The sequence below is a fragment of the Mustela putorius genome, unplaced genomic scaffold (assembly GCF_011764305.1).
Source record: "Mustela putorius furo isolate JIRA1106 unplaced genomic scaffold, ASM1176430v1.1 tig00003932_pilon_pilon_pilon:0A:0A, whole genome shotgun sequence".
Lineage (NCBI taxonomy): Eukaryota > Metazoa > Chordata > Mammalia > Carnivora > Mustelidae > Mustela > Mustela putorius.
This window is the reverse complement of record NW_025422077.1, coordinates 7,206,679-7,226,361: the sequence shown is the minus strand read 5'-3', so window position 1 is coordinate 7,226,361 and position 19,683 is coordinate 7,206,679. Positions and strand designations below refer to the sequence as shown.

Below are 19,683 nucleotides of genomic sequence, written 5' to 3'. Positions count from 1 at the left end.
CACCCACATAACCACTATCATTCCAGCTCATCAAAACAAAAGTCTTAAACAGTTGCTGGAAAGTACCTTGAGTGATCCCTTCATCGAAACAACAGCAGAGGAAAGTCTGTACAGTGAATGCTGGGCACCAAGCGAGCATTCTCCCATCAGTTGTCTTCCTTTGTCCCCCCTGGACCTCGCTGCTTTCACTAGCCAAGCTTTAGGTCCCATTGTCCTTGGATTCTTCTCTTTCTCCCAGGGTAGAAGAGAACCAAGTCCTATTCCCAGAGCTTCTGGGCAGTGCTCTAGCACATTCAAGGAGAAAACAGCAGGGTGAGGAACTAGACAGAGGGTGGAAGAAGCTAGGATTTGGGATAGGCTGGTCAAGGTCTGAATCCCACTTCAGCCGGTGTGTAACTTGCTATAGTTTACCTAATCTGAGTCTCAGTTTCCCTGTCTGTAAAATGGGAATGCTATTATCAACTTAGTGGGCTGCTGTGGGAATTAAATCTGCTCATGGGTATGTAATCAGTTCTCTGTTGGAGAGACATGTTGTATGAACAGTCTAAGCACGTCTCAAACTGTACAGCTGTCCCCAGGAGCCACAGCTAGGTCTCTGGGGGACATGGTGATGGCCTTTTTTGATGTTTTTTTTTCCTGGCCACTGCCTGTATAGTTTCAGAAACAGAGTTTAAATTAATTCCTGGGGGTGGGGGGGTTTAAATGTGTAATTTCACATATAAGAGTTAATGGACGTGAGAAACAACAGGTTTAACTGCAAAGAGCTCAGGACCATGAGTTCAAAAGCTAGATATTAGCTGGCTATTATGACCTTGAGCAAGTCACCCTACTTCCTGGATGTTAGTTTCTTTATCTGCAAATGGAGGCTTTGGACCAGGTGGTCTCTGAGGTCCTTCCGCTATAACTTGTTTTGATTTCTAATGTTTAAGAATGCAGCTGGCTGATGCTTACCCCCCTTCTGTGTGTTCTGGCCAGCAGTGTGATCACAGACTCTTGGGTCTTGGTCTTTACTGACACCAGACTCCTAATCCCCAGCCCTCAGACCCTAAGTCCCATGGTCCCTTCCATAAGATGCATCCTCACACTTCCCTTTTTAGTTCATACACCTAGAAAAGGATATGCTAATGAGAGCAGGGCAGATTCAGCTGGAGGCTTAGCCCAGTGGCGCCCCATTACTTTGAGACTCTTGCCTTATCTCTCCTGCTGAAAAGCATCATTCACACTGCTCCAGCCTCTTGGCCCAGCAATGTTTGAGAAGTATTCTAAACAGAGGCTCCTTGGATTTTCTGATGAATCTATTCAGAACATTCTTTTAAATAGTCTTTGAATCCTGATTCATTACAGACCCACGAGAAATGTCCTAACTAGTGTCTCCCAGTCAACAATCTGTCTTAGGCAGAGCCCTTCAAGGCACCATTTCTAACAGACTACCCACTGGCCAAAGAACTCCAGCTCAGGCTTCAAATCTATGAGACGGTGAATTCATAGGGCAGTCAGGATTCCTTAGGTTGCCAGATTGTAAATAAGAGATGCAACAATGAAAATAAAGTTAATAAACCCACTGCAGCATTTCTAGGGGCATTACAGGAAAAAATGAGGTTATCTAAACCCTGCTCCTCAAATGAAGTATAAGGATCAGCAGCCTTTGGCCATTATCTGGGAGCTAATCAGAAATGCAGAATCCTGGGGCGCCTGGGTGGCTCAGTGGGTTAAAGCCTCTGCCTTCGGCTCGGGTCATGATCCCAGGGTTCTGGGATCGAGCCCTGCATCGGGCTCTCTGCTCGGCAGGGAGCCTGCTTCCTCCTCTCTCTCTCTCTCTCTGCCTGCTTCTCTGCCTACTTGTGATCTCTCTCTGTCAAATAAATAAAATCTTAAAAAAAAAAAAAAAAAGAAAGTGTTAAAAAAAAAAAAAAAAAAGAAATGCAGAATCCTGGGCTCCACCCCAGAACTACTGAATTATAGAGTCTGCATTTCAACAAGATCTACAGGAGATTTCCAATGCACGATAGTTTGAAAAGCACTGATCTGAAAGACCTGGGGAAATTAAAGACACTGTGTTGAAAGATCAAGGCTTTATGCTGCTCTTCAAGTAATACAGCATCTCCTGGGAAGATGTCATTACACGGGCATTTAGATTCATACATGACAGAGACAAGAACAGCAAGGCCTTCTCCTCTTCCTCCTCCCTTTCAGTGATAATGTATAGGGTTGCAGAAATGGAAAAGCTTAATGCCGGGAAAGAGAGATTCCCTTGGGTGGAAAAGAATAGCTCACAGGTTTGGGAAGTGGGGAGGGAGAGGAAAAGATGAACAAATTTGACAGAGCAGCTTCTGGGATTACTGGAATGTAATAAAATTTTGCTGAGATGGGCAATGGCTTTGCCCTCCTTCTGGAGTCAAATTTTTATTTCTTTTGGAATACTCCAGGACTCATCTGTAATCCTTCCATAATTCTACTTCTTACACCCCTACTGAAGTGTTTGAATATTAAAGTTTAAAGATATTTAGATGTCCTAACTCCAAAAAAGTCACAGGACAGATGAACATCCTTCTTTAGTTTAGCGACTCACAGTACTAGCCCAAATTCATAAAGAGCCTGGCTCACATGCCGGACGATGGTCTCAACACTCAGCCACAACCTGTTGTTTGCTGACTTACTAGAACCTAAGATACCTGACTCTTCCTCTGAAAACTTGAAAGCATTAGACATACTGGGTCTTGGGCACAGCTCAAGAGGAAACCCTGGGCTATCTGGAAATTACCCAACTCCATGGAAACTCCCAGTTGACACCCCATTTGTAGATGCAGGAGGTGGTTCTGCAGAGCAGGTAGTGAAGACTGAGTGAAGAAGCCAGCCCGAAGAATTCCTCCCCTGCAAGGCGGCCAAGAGCCCAGGAGTGTGGCTTTCTTCCCTACCGGAGTCCTCTGCTTCCCCAGGGGTGGGCGCTGACCCCTAACAGCCCAAGGCATGGTGGCCCTGCTTGGGCTCTAAGATGTGTGCTTTCTCCCAATCTCCTTAATAAACTGCTCTGTGAGATCTAAAGAAGAGGGCTTGGGTGCACTATTTCAGTATACTGAAAACCCATCTGGTCCAAACGCTATTTGATTTCATGCCACAGCCCAACTCAGGCAATTCTTATATTTTGTCCTGGAAACGAGAAGTGTGAACCCAGAAGGAGGGGTGGAGGCGGCACGGGGCTGGAGGCAGGACGGTGGGGGAAGTGGTGGCAAGGGAGAATGATTGCTGAGACTAGGGCTGCTGAGGGGCAGTAGATACTGACAGTGACCGTCACTGGGCAGCAGCCCTGTCTGCCCCAAATGAGTGGTGTAAAGATAAACAAAGCTGGACACTAGTTACAGTGGTAAGGGCCGATTTTTATCAGTGGTATGGACAGATTTTAATCAGTGGTACGCCACTGTAATAGGGAGAAGGCCAGTGTGAACTGAACGCAACTTCCATTTGCACAGAAGAAGCTGAGCCATTTTAAAGGGAGAATGGGGCAACAGAGAGGGGGGTGAGCACAGCCCAGGAGAGTCAGGGAAGTGAAAAATCACAAGAAGTGAGAAGTGGGGGTTGGTCCATGTGAAACCCATCTGGGTTTGCTAGCTGGCACTTATCAAAGTTAGGCTCCTACCCCCCCCCCCCCCAGAGAAGGGGAAACAAGAGCCCCATCTTCAAGGGCTGGCTGGAGCAAACAGTATATTCTTCTGGCAGCCCTGAGCTTTCTCAGACAAGCATTTTGAGGAGGACTTAGGGTCACCCTAGGGATGTAGCCTTGAACTGTCAGAAACCATGTTAGTGTTCTGTTCAAGTCTTCATAGGCCAAGGTTGAGGACTAGTTGAGAAGAGGGCTCAGAGGAGCCTGACAGGAAGGTGGGGGAAGACTTGACGTTTTTGTCCAGGAGAGAGTCCTTGTCACTGACCTGAGGTGGTCCCTTTCGTGTTGAGTATCTTCAGTGGGGGATTTGTTTGTTTGTTTGAGATAGAGAGAGAGAGAAAAAATGAGGAGGCAGGAGCAGAGACAGAGAGAGAGAATCCTAAGTAGGCGCCACACTCCTCACAGAGCCCAAGGCAGGGTTCAATCGCATAAGCCTGAGATCATGACCTGAGCTGAAATCAAGAGTCAGACACTTAACTGACTGAGCCACCCAGGCTCCCCCTCCATCAGTGGCTTTTAAAGCAGCATTGCTTTTGATTCTGGGGCTAGCCTCCCTAAAAACATACAGCTGATATTTAGGGCTGGGCTGTGTGGGGCACTCTGGCCGCGTGGTATCTCCTCACTGGGGAAGCGTATCAGGCAGCGATGGCCCAGTTTCAGCCCATCTGGGAGCACTCTGCACCGGGAGGACACCAGCCAACTCACAGGGGCCATGGAAACAGTCTAGCTTTGTCATCAGAACTTGGTCAGGATTCGGATTCTGCCATTTGCTGTGGTTAAGCTTCCATTTGCTCACCCGTAAAACCAGGGAGGCCCCCGTCCCCACTTTGGGCTGCAGGATTAGACAGCATCGTTCTGTAAAGTGGGTAGCTTCTGGTGAGCATTCAATAATGCTCATTCCTTTCCTTCTCTTTTGAGAACAAAGTTCAGAAACTGCCGGATTTAATAAACGGGCTAAAGACCAAAATTCCCCTTGCAAGTCGGTTTTAACTCTGAAACAAAATGCATAATTATATTTACATTCCCAAGACCTCTCACAAATATTCATTTATGCTAAATATAGATGGTTCCCTACATATTTAAAACAAAAGCGCAGCAGCAAAAAACATTTTTCCCCCTTTTTTAAACGAGCAGTTTCAAGGTGCAACGTGTTCACAAGAGAGACACCTGTTCCCCCGAGGGCGCCCATGGTGAAGACTTCGTGGGGCGCAAACCCCAAGCGCCTGTCCTGAACTCTTGTCACCCTCACCTGGGCTTGCCCGTGGGAAAGAACACATTTCAGTGCCGTCCTCCTGCCGCGGACAAGTCGTTCCATTGATCTAAGCCTCTGTCCCCTCATCGGCGAAAGGGGCGAACCCCAGGACATGCCTCCGAAGGTTCTTCAGAAGATCAACTGAGTAAACTCATGGGAAGTGCTTGCTGGAGTGTGTGCTGAGTACTGTCCCTAGAGCAAGCGCCCCTTTTTGCAAGCTCATCTAGGGGCTACAGGGAGCTGCCGCAGGACGGCCGCTTCAGGAACGTGTGTAGACTGGATCTCCCTTGCGATGGGAGGAAAGGGCCTCATCCCGCCATTACGACAGCCTTGCTTTACGGCGGCCACCCTCTGCAAAGAGCCGTATTTTACGACAGTCACGCCAGACGATACCCACCGAAGAGGGCGGAACAGGTGTCCCGGTTGAAAGATTTCTCCATGTTGCGTAGCGGTGGAGCTAGACGAAGCGCCCTTCAAAAACAATGGTGTTCGCAGGCACAGGTGCAGATTCTCTCATGGAAACCTACGCAGGAAGCCGCATGGGCTCTCAGGTCTCCGAGCTCTGAAGCATCCCAGAGTCCCAGCTCTGGTCTTGGCAAAACAGGGACTGAGCAGTGGGTGGTACTCGAAAACCTAGATTCGCGAAGGAAATGTTGTATTTCATCTCCAGGAAGACGTGTTGTTGGAGGAAGGGTGAGATCCTAGAAAAATAATTACCCTTTATCGATACTCCTGCGAGGCATCAAGAAAGCGACAGGCTTTAGGTAAGCCTGGTGGGCTTCGAAAAATGAGACGACGACGACAGCGTTCTCAGGATCGTTAGCTCCTTCATTCATTCGTTCACCGAACAGGACACCCACTGTGTGCCTGGCACAGTTCTAGGTACAGCAGGCACAGTTGGCATTCTGGCATACCCCTGTTTTGCGAAAAGAATTCCAGAATGTGAGGGTCAGGAAAGAATCAAGAAAAGGTGGGTGGAAAGGAAAATAAAAAGGAGTAGGAAAGCAGAAGGGGGAAAGAGATGAAGAAGCCCATGCTAGGACCTGGAGAAATCCACCACACGAATTCGGGGTGCCACCGGTGTCGCCATGGCTCCTGGTCTGGAAGGGCCGTCCTTGCAGTTCAAAGTGCATTTGATATTTTTGTGACATTTATATGTGACAGTGACAGAGCCTCTGCGTGGGTTGACTAAAATGCACTCGTGAACATCCAATACTGAGGAAATGACTCAGAAGTGCTCAGTATTCAATTTTCTCTTGAGTAGATCTACACAAAAATCTAAATCTCTTACATGAAAAATGTAGTAAGGACTTCATTTGACCCTGTGGTGAATAAAGCAGAATATGGTCGAAAATCCAGAAAGTAGGTCCTATATACATGGAAAATAGGGTGGAGAGAGGGTGATTTCTAGGAAAATCTGAAACATGGACATTGCTAGGACAGGTGTAAGTGAGATACCATGATAAGATAAATGCCCAAGTTGGCATGAAGCCTTGAATCAGTGGGAATTGGATGACCGAAGTTTCTGAACAGGGCATGGCTGCATGTCACAATGGTTAATTTGCCCACTCTGCCATTTTCTCAAGGTACCTGACTCCATCCACCTGACTTCCCGGAGGATTTTTCCCATCTTATCTCTACCAACATGTAAATCGTCTACTAGAATTCTGCTGGAGGATGGAAAGGCCATCCCCCGTCCAGCATAGGAGAGCCAAGCCAGTGGGAAGGAGCTCAACCCAAGCTGCTGGCCTTCCCTGCCCCCTTGCCTGTCTCACCTGGGTGTGCCCCATATTCTCCCAAATCCTGCACCTGTCATACACCTGTCCTCTCCGGTATCATCTGACCTGTCCTGGTGCAAATGTTGGAAAAGAAAAGTGTCCATTTCCTCTGATTCCAATCAAGATAATCAAGTATTTTTTGTAAAGATTGTTCAATAGAACAAGAAGGAAAATGGTGATAAAATCCAAGGGCTTAGAAATCGAGTGAGCATAAACCTCTCTGACATGCATCTAAATTCTCCACAGGCTGAGTTGGGCTCAGGTCACTGGCTCTAGTCTGTTGGAAACTACACTAAGTTCTTTGCCTTTTCAAGTACATTTAGCTGGCACCAATTGGACTTCTTTTTCTTTCAAAACCTGCCTGGAAAGTTAGAGAAATGGAAGTGGGGCACTCTTAGGGGTACACTGTGGTTTCTATCTCCCTTTGCCCTGGTTTTGCCTATTGGCTGAGGACAACCTCCTTTTACCTGCCCTACTTTTCCTACTCAGAGCAGGGTCTTTTGCCATGCCACCCACCCTTACCCCCAATGCCATCCATCCTTACCCCCAATCCCACCCAGAGTGACTGATAGATAGATGAGGGAAGATGTGGCAGCTGTTTGAATACTCATAGTAGTGATTCAGTAGAGACCTTGGAGAGAGAAGGGAGAATGGCTGGGAGTGGTGTCCTTAAGTAGATAAGAGGTCATGGGGTCCAAAACCAAGTGAGGCAGTAGCTCACAAGTGAAGTGGGTAGGAATGTGTATAGGGAAGAGAGAAGGCCGAGCTGGCTGGCATATTTGTGGAACGTTAATTCTGATAGCTTCTAATTTTATGATGAAATGATCAGCCTTGTCAGGGACTGGCGATGGTTGTAGAGGAGGTGCTGGTGGCCCATGGAGAGAGAAGGTATAAAGTCAAGAGTGGAAGACTGATCAGATTAGGGAAAGGGCACAGAAAGTGCTCACTGGAGATTTATGGTCATGAATGAAAAGGACCAGTCAGTGTGGCTTTGGGATTTCCTCCAGGCCCATTCAGTTGCACAGTGTGTGGAGATTTGGGTTTAAATAGGGGCGTAGTTTTGCCAAGTGAATGACAAAGCAAAGGAGGGTTGAGAGAGCTGGAAATTTATGCAAAGGAGGGATTGTCATGATTTCCCATGGGACTAAAGTCTGTGGAGGGAGGGCAGGAGGTCAGCAGGGGCTGATGGATAGTGTAGAAAGGACCAGTGGGTTGAAGGACCTGACGGGGCCAAGGGTTATATGAGTCACAGTTCTTTTCTAAGTAGGAAAGGTAAGAGTGGAGGTCCTTGAGCGGAGCAGACGGATCGAGGTGATGGGAAGGTGTCAGTTATTACTAATGACATGCTTGTGGCTCAGGGTGTGGTCATGAAAGTGGCTGAGGCAGGGCCAGGGGGATGATCATTAGAGAAGTAAGTTCCATGAACTGAGGGGACTCCATTTGGAAGAATCATCTAAATCATTGGTTGGCAAAGTATGGCCCCTGACCAAATCCACCCTGCTACCCATTTTTAAAATAAAGTTTTTTGGGACCACGGACATGCCCATTCGTTTATGTATTTTATATGGCTGCCTGGACAAAAATACTGACTATCCAGCCCTTTGCAGGAAAAGTTTGCCCATCTCTGGTCTAAGTGGATCTTGAATCGCCATTGTTTATCATCTTAGGAGAACAAGCAATGTCCTAGAATCAAATAATTTAAATCAATGTAGTTTCCTCTAATAAATATTCATGGTGTAATGGTTATAAGCCAGTTGCCCTTGAAACTATGAAAACAAGCTTTTCAATATTACAGAAAAGCTCTTTGCCCTTCTTTATAAACAAATACTCAGTTCAGCTTTACGATGACAAGATGCAGAATAAATATCCGTTTAACTCGAATGATATGCTTATGGAATTGTACATATTCACTAAACATTACCCTATTTTAATTATAAGATGGATAAACTGTCTGCTCTGTTTAGCTGATTCAGGAATAAAGTGCTTTTAATGTCCATTTCTGTATTGGTTACGAGTTCTGGTTGTGTTCTATCATTCCAACTGGGTCAGTTCTGGACCTAATTAAATACTGTGGGGCCAACATGTAAATGTTCTGTCCTTTCAGAGCACCTTTGCTCCATCTCTGAAAGAGTAAAGCAATGGTAGTTCTTTAAACAGATCTTACCTGGTAATTTCTTCTGAGTACGCCCCCCTGCTATTGTCAAAACTGTGACCCTATTATTCATTTTCTTCGTAGCAATTATGCAATTATGTGCCAAAACAAGCCAGATAGAATCGTTTTACTCACTGTGAGAATTTTCACTCACATTTCCTGATTCTTATTGGTATGTGAGATTTTAGATACAATTTTTATTAGTAGTATATATTTTCATTGTGTAACTTTTCTTTCAAGTATATATTCAACACATCCTTTTAGACTTACTTCTTTTTTTTTAATTTTTAAAAAAGATTTTATTTATTTATTTGACAGACAGATCACAAGTAGGCAGAGAGGCAGGCAGAGAGAGAGAAGGGGAAGCAGACTTCCTGCTTAACAGAGAGCCCGATGCTGGGCTTGATCCCAGGACCCTGAGATCATGACCTGAGCTGAAGACAAGAGGCTTTAACCCACTGAGCCACCCAGGGGCCCCATAAGACTTATTTCTATGAGTGAAGTAATAACATACCTACTCATTTCATTTGTATCATAACTTCTCCATTCTTGAGTCACCCCTTTTAAGAAAGGACCTGAGTAATTTTTCTGTGGGTCCTGTATTTGTTAGTCCTTGCAGATGTGATAATACCTTTTTGTTGTTTTCTCACAGGAGTAACACTATTGGCTTGCGATAGGATTCTTGAGTCATACTTGTTACGTTTCAGACCCCTAGATGTCGTTCTGTGGCGCCTTCTGGGAATTCCTGTTATGGAGCCAAAGTCCAAAGCCACGCTGATTGTACATTTTTCTCTACAGATAACTTTGAACAAGTCTGATTATTTATTTTGTAAATTCAGGCATTTCTTAAGGAAATATCCCGGGGCTGGACTCTAATTTTTCTTGGCAAAGGATGTAATTTTACTTTTTTAGACTTAGGTATTGTTTGTTTCAGGAAGTTGTCCTTTTATCTCCATTGTTTTCATCCAATGGCTATGAGTTCTCCATCAGAAATGCCAGCTATCCAGAAAATAGTTCTGTATTCTAGGTTATCTTTCCTGTGTTTTTTATCTCTGCACCCTTTTCCTCTGCATCTTGGGAGCTTGCCCTCTGCCTCTTTAAATAGCCAGTTTGTCTCCATTATACTCCGGAATTAAGACCCTCTACCTTTTTGTTTCCTCTATGGTCTCTTCTAGTCCATTCTCTATATGGTAGTAATTAATATATATATTTAAGTATATTTATGTATGTATGTGTATGTATATATGCAAATAAACACACATATATAAACACACACACACACACACACATAAATATTCACGATCAGTAACTGTCTTTCGTACTTAAAATCCAAAGTGCTCTTCCTGGCCATAAAGGTCCTAGGTGGCTGACCACTGCTTATGTTTCCTAATTCATCTTCTACCGTTCACCAGGCACACTGCTCTTTTTTCCGTTCCTCAAGCACGCAGAACTCTTTTTTTCGCCTTAAGGCAAGCTGCTTTCTCTGCCAGTAATGCTCTTTCCTTGCTCTTTTCAGAGCTAGCTCAGAGTAAATCCTACCCCATTACAGAAACCTTCCCTGATGCCTTTATCTAAGTAGGTGCCCCCACCCCATAATTCCCTAAATCAGCACCCTGTGCATCTTCTTGATAGCAGTTACCGCATTTTAAACCATTTATTACTTTTTTGCCTGTGAATTTCACCAAAGTCTGAGCTGCCTCAAAAGTGGCCTCATGTCTGTCTCACCCAGCTCTGTGTTCTCCGCTTCTAACACCATGCTTGGCTTGTGATGGGTTCTTCATTATCTGTGGAAAGCATTAATTTATCCCATATCCCTCAATTTTCATCTCCACTTATTCTTTCTTTATGTTTTGTTTTGTTTTGTTTTTGCTTTTGCTAAATAGAGACAGTATCTTTTTATATCCTGCAGAGGACGCCAGTTCGTTGAATCTTCTGGATTTTACTCTAGGTTATTTACTATTTTTAGAGATACTCTTCTACTGGATCATCAAGATGCATTCCCTTTCCTGTTTTTTTTGTGGTTTTTACAATTAGCTCTTCCTCTTAGGGTCCCTTCCCCCCCACTTACTCGTCCTTGAATGATACAGGTGTCGTATAGAGGCAGTATTTGTTAAGAGACAGGGCAAGCTGATTGTGGTCACTCCTAGCTGTGTGCAGTCTTGTTCTCAGAGGACTACCCAGAGGCCAGAGGACAAATAAGTTCCTGTTCCCAGTTCCTGGCAGATGGTCATCTATAAAAGCTCTGTTTTACCAACCTGCCAGAGTCTCCTGTCTGATTCGTTCTCTGATACTGTATTCTGAGTCCAAGGAGTGCCTGACGACCTGAGGTTTCTCCGTCCTGCTAAACAGGTTTCTTTCCCAGTCTCTTATTACTTACGGAACTTGTGGGGACGGTTTTCCCTCCAATATGACGAGCTACCCCCACCCCGTTCGTTCTCCTTTCTGCACAGTTTGGGCTTTTCTCACTTCCTATGTCCGAATGAATCTAGATTAAAAGAGGAATGGATGGGAACTGGAATGACCAAGAGGAGCTGTGTATCACCAAGAGTACCACGTGTGTGCTTTTCTGGTTATTTTCAGAGCTCGGATCCCGGGTCCTGCAGGGATGTATGAAGTATCTTCCAAACGTTTTGAGTGGTCTCAGTTTCCCAAGTGAAACCTTGGATATATATTTGCCTTGACGAGAAGCCTGTTGGTAGGTGTTTTTTCCATCCAGTTCCCTCTGCCATATAGTTAATGGGTCTGTCTGTATCTGCCCTGAGGTTGTGCAAGCCTGGTTTTTGGTGACGGTGGGAGTTTTTCTTTTTGTTTTTTCCTGGGGGGCTGAGAAAAGTTGCTGGTCGATTTCATTAAAACCTCCCAATTTACTGTTTGTTGTGTTCCACACAGGTGATTTTCCTCAAAGCAACATAAATAATAACGACTAAAAATATGCTTTTCCCACCCCTCAACCTGTATGTTAGAACTAGCACTAAAGGAAACCAGAAGAGAACTGTTATATTTTCGTATTTGGTTAGGACTATTTAAAGCCTCTCTTCCTCTTAGCTACAATAGACTCTTGTTTTCCTTTGTGCTTTCTGTCCTAATTTAGCCAGGAACAGCAGCGAATGACATTTCTCTTTAAATTTAATCTCTCTCTTTCTTTTCTGTTTTCAACTATATGTGAACAGATGTGGGCTAGAGAAACATAAATACCTTGAACGGGTCAATAAAAGAGCTATTTTGTGTTTTGGGGGTTTTTGGTGGTTATTATGGGGAAAACGGAGCCAGAGGAGTTACAAAGCATGTATTTATCACCAGCAACAGGGAAAAATTTAAATAAATATTTTAAAATATTTTATTATATAAAATTTATATTTAGCATTTTACATACAAACATAGAATATACTTAATAGATACTTTATATATAATTGGGGTTACAAAGCATTTATTTGTCACTTAACAGCAGAAATAATTTATTTTTTTTTAAAAGATTTATTTATTTATTTATTTATTTGACAGAGAGAGAGATCACACGTAGGCAGAGAGGCAGGCAGAGAGAGAGAGAGAGAGAGAAGCAGGCTCCCTGCTGAGCAGAGAGCCCGATGCGGGACTCGATCCCAGGACCCCGAGATCATGAGCCAAAGGCAGCGGCTTAACCCACTGAGCCAAAGGCAGCGGCTTAACCCACTGAGCCACCCAGGCGCCCAACAGCAGAAAGAATTTTAAATGCATAATATGTAAATGCGATAAGTACATATTTTATGTATTAAAATACATTTAAATATATAATAGATATAATTACACCAATATATATTAAGTCTATTTTACATTTTATTTACATAATATAAAATATATGCTTTATATGTTAGAATACATTTTAAATATATATTTAAAATTCTGTGTTTCTTGGGTAAATGCATGTTTTGTAACTTCTCTGGTTCGGTGTTATTTTATACATGAACACACATATGCAGAAACATATATATTGTATTTACTTTTTTTTTAAGATTTTATTTATTTATTTGACAGACAGATCACAAGTAGGCAGAGAGGCAGGCAGAGAGAGAGATGAGGAAGCCGGCTCCCTGCTGAGCAGAGACCCAGGACCCTGGGATCATGACCTGAGCCAAAGGCAGAGGCTTAACCCACTGAGCCACCAAGGCGTCCCTATTTTATTTACTTTTAAGACAATAATTTAAGGACCAAAATGGAAAGGTTTAACTCATGGGGCACTACAGAGTATAGACTGTACATCGGCATACAATTTGGATGAGAGCCAGTGGATTTGGTGAGCAAATCCTTGCATTAAGTCTTTGATATCTTCAAGCTAAGGTCATTTGAGCCGAAAGCCAGTTGGTAACTGAAGGATCAGGACTTTATTTTGAAAACAGAGCTCCGCCTAGTGGTCACTCATAGGCTGACTCTGAAAGTCGAGCTCTACAAACTCGGCCGGGTTCAGGGGGTCATCTCCCAGTTTGTTTTCTTTCTGCATTTATTCTCTACCCCTCTGCTTGAGCTAGATTTCAGCTTCTGCCCACCCCCTGGGTCAGGGGCCCTTGTGAGTCATTCTTACACGTGGATGATGGTGACACACCCTTTTCTAGCGTGCGATCAGATAGAAGGCTGAAGGGTCACAGCTGGCTTTGGGGGCCGTTTGATGGTGATGGAGACAGCTGGAGGCTGGCATTGGGAAGATCATGGGGCTGAGGCCCCCAGGAGACAGACGCAGGTCTTGGCCTTGGCTGTATCGTTAACTGGTACGCTGGTTTCCCACTGCAGGCTTCGAGCCTTCGTCTGTGTAGCCAGAGGCCTGAGGAAGACCACTCTTCAGGGCCCTGGACAGTTCTGAGATTCTGTGGTTCAGGACAGTGTTTCAGGAGGAAGAGGATGGCATCTGCCATTTCTCGTAGAGGCCTTCTTCCAGGGATTTGGCCCTCTCTGAAGTCAAGTCAGATGGCTGGCCTGGGGCCCCGAGAGAAGACAACGCAAGCACCAGCTGCGGGACAGCTCCAGTCACTTTAGTGAGGGCGTGTCCACATCCTCCTCACAGAGGAGTTTGCTGATGGAAGGAGTCTTGGAAGAAGTACTCAAAGGGGAGGAAGCAGCCTTTAAAATGGGCAAGCACTGGGCACCTGGGTGGCTCAGTTGGTTAAGCAACAGCCTTGGGCTTAGGTCATGCTCCTGGAGTCCCAGGATCAAGTCCCATATCAGGCTCCCTGCCTGCCTCTCCCTCTGATCCTACCCCCTCTCCTGCTCTCTTTCTCAAGTAAATAAATAAAATCTTAAAAAAAAAAAAATGGGCAAGCACAATGAGGGACTGTGGTTTAAATCTATCAAATTAACAAAGTTTTTTTTTTTTTTTTTTAAATTCTGCTCATTGCAGGCAAGGCTTTGGTGAGATGAGCAAGCTGATGAGAATGTGAACAGGTTGACCTTTGTGTCAACAATTTGTTGCAATTTAGCAACATTGAGAGCTTTAAAAAAATGATCATTATCCTCAGCCCTCCATTAGGTTAGAGAAAAAACTAGAAACAACAAAACGGTTTAGCTTTAGAGAAGAGGTTGAATAGGGCAGCCTTCAGTTGTTATATTTGTACTTGTTTTGCCACCAAGTCTTTCTTTAAGTGCAATATTAGATGAAAGTCTAAAATGCAAAATGGATTGATGTGGAAGATTGGGGTTCTGTTTCCGGTCCCCCACCTGGATGGGAGGACTTGGTCAGTCTTTGCTCTCTCTCCACTGCGACAGCTCCCGGGGCACTTCCTTGGCAAAAGCAGGGCTCTGTGGCATAGCTCAAAGCCACTGAGTCAGTCACAGGACAGGAATTGCATTTCCCTCTGACTGGTAGAATTCTGGATGATTCTTTTCCCAATATTTTTACTTTTCCATACTTGGCAAATTCTTCATCATGGTCCTTTTTTTTTTTTTTTTGGCCACTAAATATTTATGTTAAGATATTAAAAATGTCAGTTTATTATTTTAGAGTTGTACCCATAATTGTCATAGGAACTACATGTCAACCTGGCCAGCATAGTCTTTCTTCTTGGCAGATCTTCAGGCTTATTTGGGAACCTCAGTAAAAAGAAAATCAGGTTTAAGAAAATAAAAGCCACTCAAAATCCCACCACCTAGAGAAAACTACTGTTAGTATTTTTAGTGTATTTCCTTTCAGATGTTTTCTATGTGATATGTGTACATATATATACAGTATATAGGTATTATTAAATATATACTAAATGTATCATACAATGTAGTTTACATATGGCATTTTTTATTATAAACAGTTACACATCCTATTTATTTTTGTAAACATTATAAATACCCCAAACGTGAGGCTTTGAGAACATGCTGCTTAATAGTTTCTCAATAATCAATTCTATTGACAAAACAATTTTATAACCAATGTTTTTGCTGTGATAGCACTCATGTGACTATATTGTCCATTTATCTTTTCTGTATCTAATTCTTTCTTTAAATTAGATTCCTAGTAGGGGCCAAAGATTCTGAATGTTTTCCAGCTCAAGAAGTGCATCGCTAAATTTCCCTCCCGTCAGTGATTATGACACAACACTTAGAAAAAGTCCTCCCAAAAAGTGAGTGACCCAGTAACCTTTATTTTGGTAATGATCCATTGATTTAGGATTAGAAATTTATGTACAATGTAGCCTGCTCATTAGGGAATAAGTGTATTTATTTAGATAATAATTAAAAGTCTGCTACAGGAATTTACATGTAAATGTTTTTTATTTGTTTCAAATTGAGCTCTAATCTCTTGCATGTTAAGGAGTCCTTTTTCCTTTGTCAGTTTATAGTCCATTAACATTACATAGTTAAAGCAAATTGCTGGTTTTCTGTTTTCTGTGACTAGCCTCAGTTAAGCCAAGACTGACAGCATTCAGCTTTGGACGGAGAATAAAGGCAAAAGCGAGCAAGCAAACCAGCCATCCCCACACTCACTGGAAGCAGTCAGTCCTCTGCTTCACGAACACCGAGAGCTGCTCTGTCTCTGACTGCCCATTCTCAGAAGCTGGCCTCTCCTTTGCTTTACAAACGAGACGCAGGCTTTGCTCCCGGGACCCTTTGCTCCCGGGACACTGTGCTCCTTCCCTGGAATCCCGAGAGTGTCCTTGTCGATGGAGCATTTCCCCGTCATTGTAGAGCTGACAGGAGAATGTCCTTACGTCGGTGCACTCAGATATGACATGCTGGCAGCGAGTCCTGCTTTGCGTAAAAACCTACATGTACCTACCTGCCAGTTTTTAGAAAGTGACTTAGTAAGAACATCTCAAGGGCAGGAATTCCCCGAACCTAGTACAGTGTCTGACACAGGAGACGGGCTCAATAAAAAAAATTGTTGAATTGAGAACTGGGAATGTAAAGGTGGGTAGCATTATAGGAATAGTTTATATTGATTCTTCATTTTTCTAGAATAATTCTAAAATAATTGGAAAAAAATAACTTGGAGAAAATGAAGCGTTTTGTCTTGAATTTTGGAGAATTTTTTGGTTTTTGGTTTTTTTTTTAATGGCAGCTTTGCTGGCTATCCTTACTGATGCCACTAGTTTTAAATGTCAGCAAAAATTTAAACAGTATAATGATAGCACTTTACACTGGTAGTTTACAAGGATTCTCTCATGTATATTATCTCATTTAATTCTCAATTAATTAGTTAAAACATCTCATATTAATTAAATCACAAAACTGTACATTTAGTATTAGTGCCCTTGCTTGTTTCTATTTTATAGCTTAAAAAAATAGATATCTAGAGAGATTGAATAGCTTACTCACATAAGTATCCAAGCTGGGAGTCACTTTTTCCCACACCATGAAGCCCTATAAACATTTGAGATAAACCTGGTTTTGTAAGTACAGAGTCACATTGTTGGCAGGTACAAGGAAGTTGTAAGAACGTCTCCTCGCTGGTTGTAAAAAGTAGAGAAACTGCAACACTCAGAAAATCACAGGAGTCCACTTAGCTCACAGGAGCTCCTACTTTGTTTTTCAGTGTCCCTGCCTGTTCGCCCCTGTGAGGAACAGTTTAAAAGTTGGAGAGTCCACACAACCCAGATCCCAGGTCATGTGTTGGGAGGCAAAGCCTCTCCCAATGCCCTTTCCTTTCTCTTCTGCTTGGCTGGTCCTTAATATCATGATGTGAAAGGCCCCAGCACCACAGTTACGGAGGGAGAGCTGGACGTATTCTTCTAGAAGGTAAGCAACTCTGCGATATCTTGCTGGAACTGGGGCATTTTCTTAGTGGGGTGACTGCACTGGCTCATGCTGGCAGCGAGCAGTGAGTCTGTCACTGACCGTTTTTGTACTTTTTGGAGCCAGCTGTCAAATACAGCTGCTGTTAAATACTGCAGCGTCAAACAATGTTGTAATCCCCGCAGCTCTGTGAGGACGGTCGGCACTGGAGCAGTCAGGGGCACTGAAGCTGAGAGAAGTTTCTGCTTAGGCTTTCTGAATCTAATTTGTACAAGGACGAGAAACAGTTTGGTGGTAGATCTCCTATTAGATTTAATGACAATACATTTATCGGGAAAAAGAATTAGTAGCTTTCTACTAGCAATTTATTGGGAAATTGATCAAATGGTGGTGGAAACGCAGCTGCAGGCTGGCTCAGGATACAGGATTTGGGCAAAAACCAACAAAAGTATTCTCTGAGAATCAGTTGGACAGATGGAATTTTCAGTAAAGAATAGTGTATATTTTAGTATAATCCGTAGATTGCATACTACACAAACTTTGTATCAGGTGTGTGTGTGCCGTCCGTGTCATCAGTACATACCCATGTATGTGTCTGTAGTGAGACCTGCTTTTAAACACTTAGTAGCACATGACTGCCTTTGAGAACGAGAGGGGGTGCTGGTAATACAGATGCGGGAACAACAGGTGAGTCAGGACAAACACACCCCCCTCTCCGCATCAAACCTTCCAGGTTTCCAGACTGTCTCTGCCCAGAGGCTCTGCATCATCCTCCAAAAAGACTTTCTCTCCATAAGCACATTGGCCCCCAGGGGATCACAGGAACTTTACTTCCTGAAAGACTTGCTTCCTCTGGCTTGATCCTTTCTCCAAGTCTTTCATTTTAGAACCACTTCTGGTGCTTAGTAGCTCTGATAGGAGAATCTCTTCATGTCCGGTGGATCTTATTTTTCTTACTGCAGAATGGGCCCAATAGCACCACCTTGCAGGGTGGTAAAGTTAGAAATAGTACATGTAAAGGGCTTTAATATGTTTGTCACAAAGTAGATGCTCAATGAATGGTATTATTTTTCTTACTATGACTACTTCTATTATGATTATTATTACTCTTTTGTTTGATGCTCTTGCCTCAGACTCCATATGTTGGACATACTTCCATTAGCCAAAGCTTCTGGACTTTGATGATTCTGAGCTCTCTAATCTACCCTAAAAGCTGAGGGCTGCTTTCCCCCTTTCCTTGCCTAGTCCTGGTTTGTGGGGTGGTGGTTGCCCTTCAATAGACGGCTGGATAAAGAAGATGTGGTCCATATACACAATGGAGTATTATGCCTCCATCAGAAAGAATGAATACCCAACTTTTGTGTCAACATGGATGGGACTGGAGGAGATTATGCTGAGTGAAATAAGTCAAGCAGAGAGTCAATTACATGGTTTCATTTACTTGCCGAGCATAAGGAATAACACGGAGGACATTAGGAGAAGGAAAGAAGTGAATTTGGGGAAATCGGAGGGGGAGACAAATCATGAGAGACTGTGGACTCTGAGAAACAAACTGAGGGTTTTGGAGGGGCGGGGGGTGGGAGGTTGGGTGAGCCTGGTGGTGGGTATTATGGAGGGCACGGATTGTATGGAGCATTGGGTGTGGTGCATATATAATGAATCTTGGAACACTGAAAAAAGAAAAAAAAAAAAGAATCCCTCCATGGACTTTCTGAATTGGAATGAAGGGAAGAACAGCGTTGATTGGGGGCTGGAGGCCCAGGGGCTGACGGAGACAGGTTACTTACCTAGAAGAGCCACTGGGAGAGTCTAAAGCCGATGATAGTGAGTCGGATTCAGGATGGTGGGAGAGTCCTGCTGGGACAGTTGTCCCTGAGGTCTAGTTGCTTCCTGTTCCTCTCTGGAGGTGTCCTGATATCTCCACACCTTGCAAGGATGGTCTCCCACTTCACTGAAGCCAACCCCAGCCAGCTTCCCTTTGCTTACAGCAACAACAATACTTCTAGTTAATACTTCTGGGGTCCCCGGTTCCAGAGAGGGGAAATTAGACACTCTGCCCCTGCTCTCTGCAGAATGGGCCCCCATTTAAGGATGGAGCTACCTCTTAATGTTTTATAGCAAATGCTCAAGACAAGCACATAGCATACCCCAGATAAAAGGAATGGGACACTAGTGCCCATGACCTGAAGAACCTGGCTCTAGGGGGCTGCTGTGCCCTGAGTGGATCAGAAGTAACTTCTATGACTTACTGGCTTGATTCCGGGATCTGAGCTCCTAGAAGCCCTTGTGAACAACAGACTGATTGTGCTGCTTTGCTCTGAAGTGGACAGTGTTTGTGGGTGTTTTTTTTTTTTTTAACACGATTTTATTTATTTATCTGATAGTACAAGTAGGGAAGCAGCAGGCAGAGGGAGAAACTGACCAGAGAGCCTGATGTGGGGCTCGATCCCAGGACCCTGGATCATGACCTGAACCGAAGGCAGGTGCTTAACCAACTGAGCCACCCAGATGCACCAGACTAACAGCATTTAGTTCAGGGAGAGCATGTGTCTCCACGGCCACCCCCAGGTCTGTGGCAGGCATCACCAATCGATCACGGCACTCCACAGTTGAGCTTTGATGCAGCCTCCGAGCCCTTTCCATCACAGGTGTGCTT

General features: G+C 44.0%; 1 long non-coding RNA gene across 2 annotated transcripts; it reads left to right on the top strand.

Annotated features, from left to right (window-relative positions):
• The first annotated feature begins 11,046 nt into the window (after positions 1–11,046).
• LOC106006342 lies at positions 11,047–17,025 on the top strand. 2 transcript variants are annotated; one of them, XR_001180324.2, is made up of 4 exons: positions 11,047–11,189; positions 11,421–11,535; positions 15,303–15,415; positions 16,828–17,025. It is a non-coding gene; the product is annotated as an uncharacterized LOC106006342 (long non-coding RNA). The 2 variants fall into 2 exon arrangements; XR_001180323.2 differs by lacking the exon at positions 15,303–15,415.
• Positions 17,026–19,683: the final 2,658 nt, after the last annotated feature.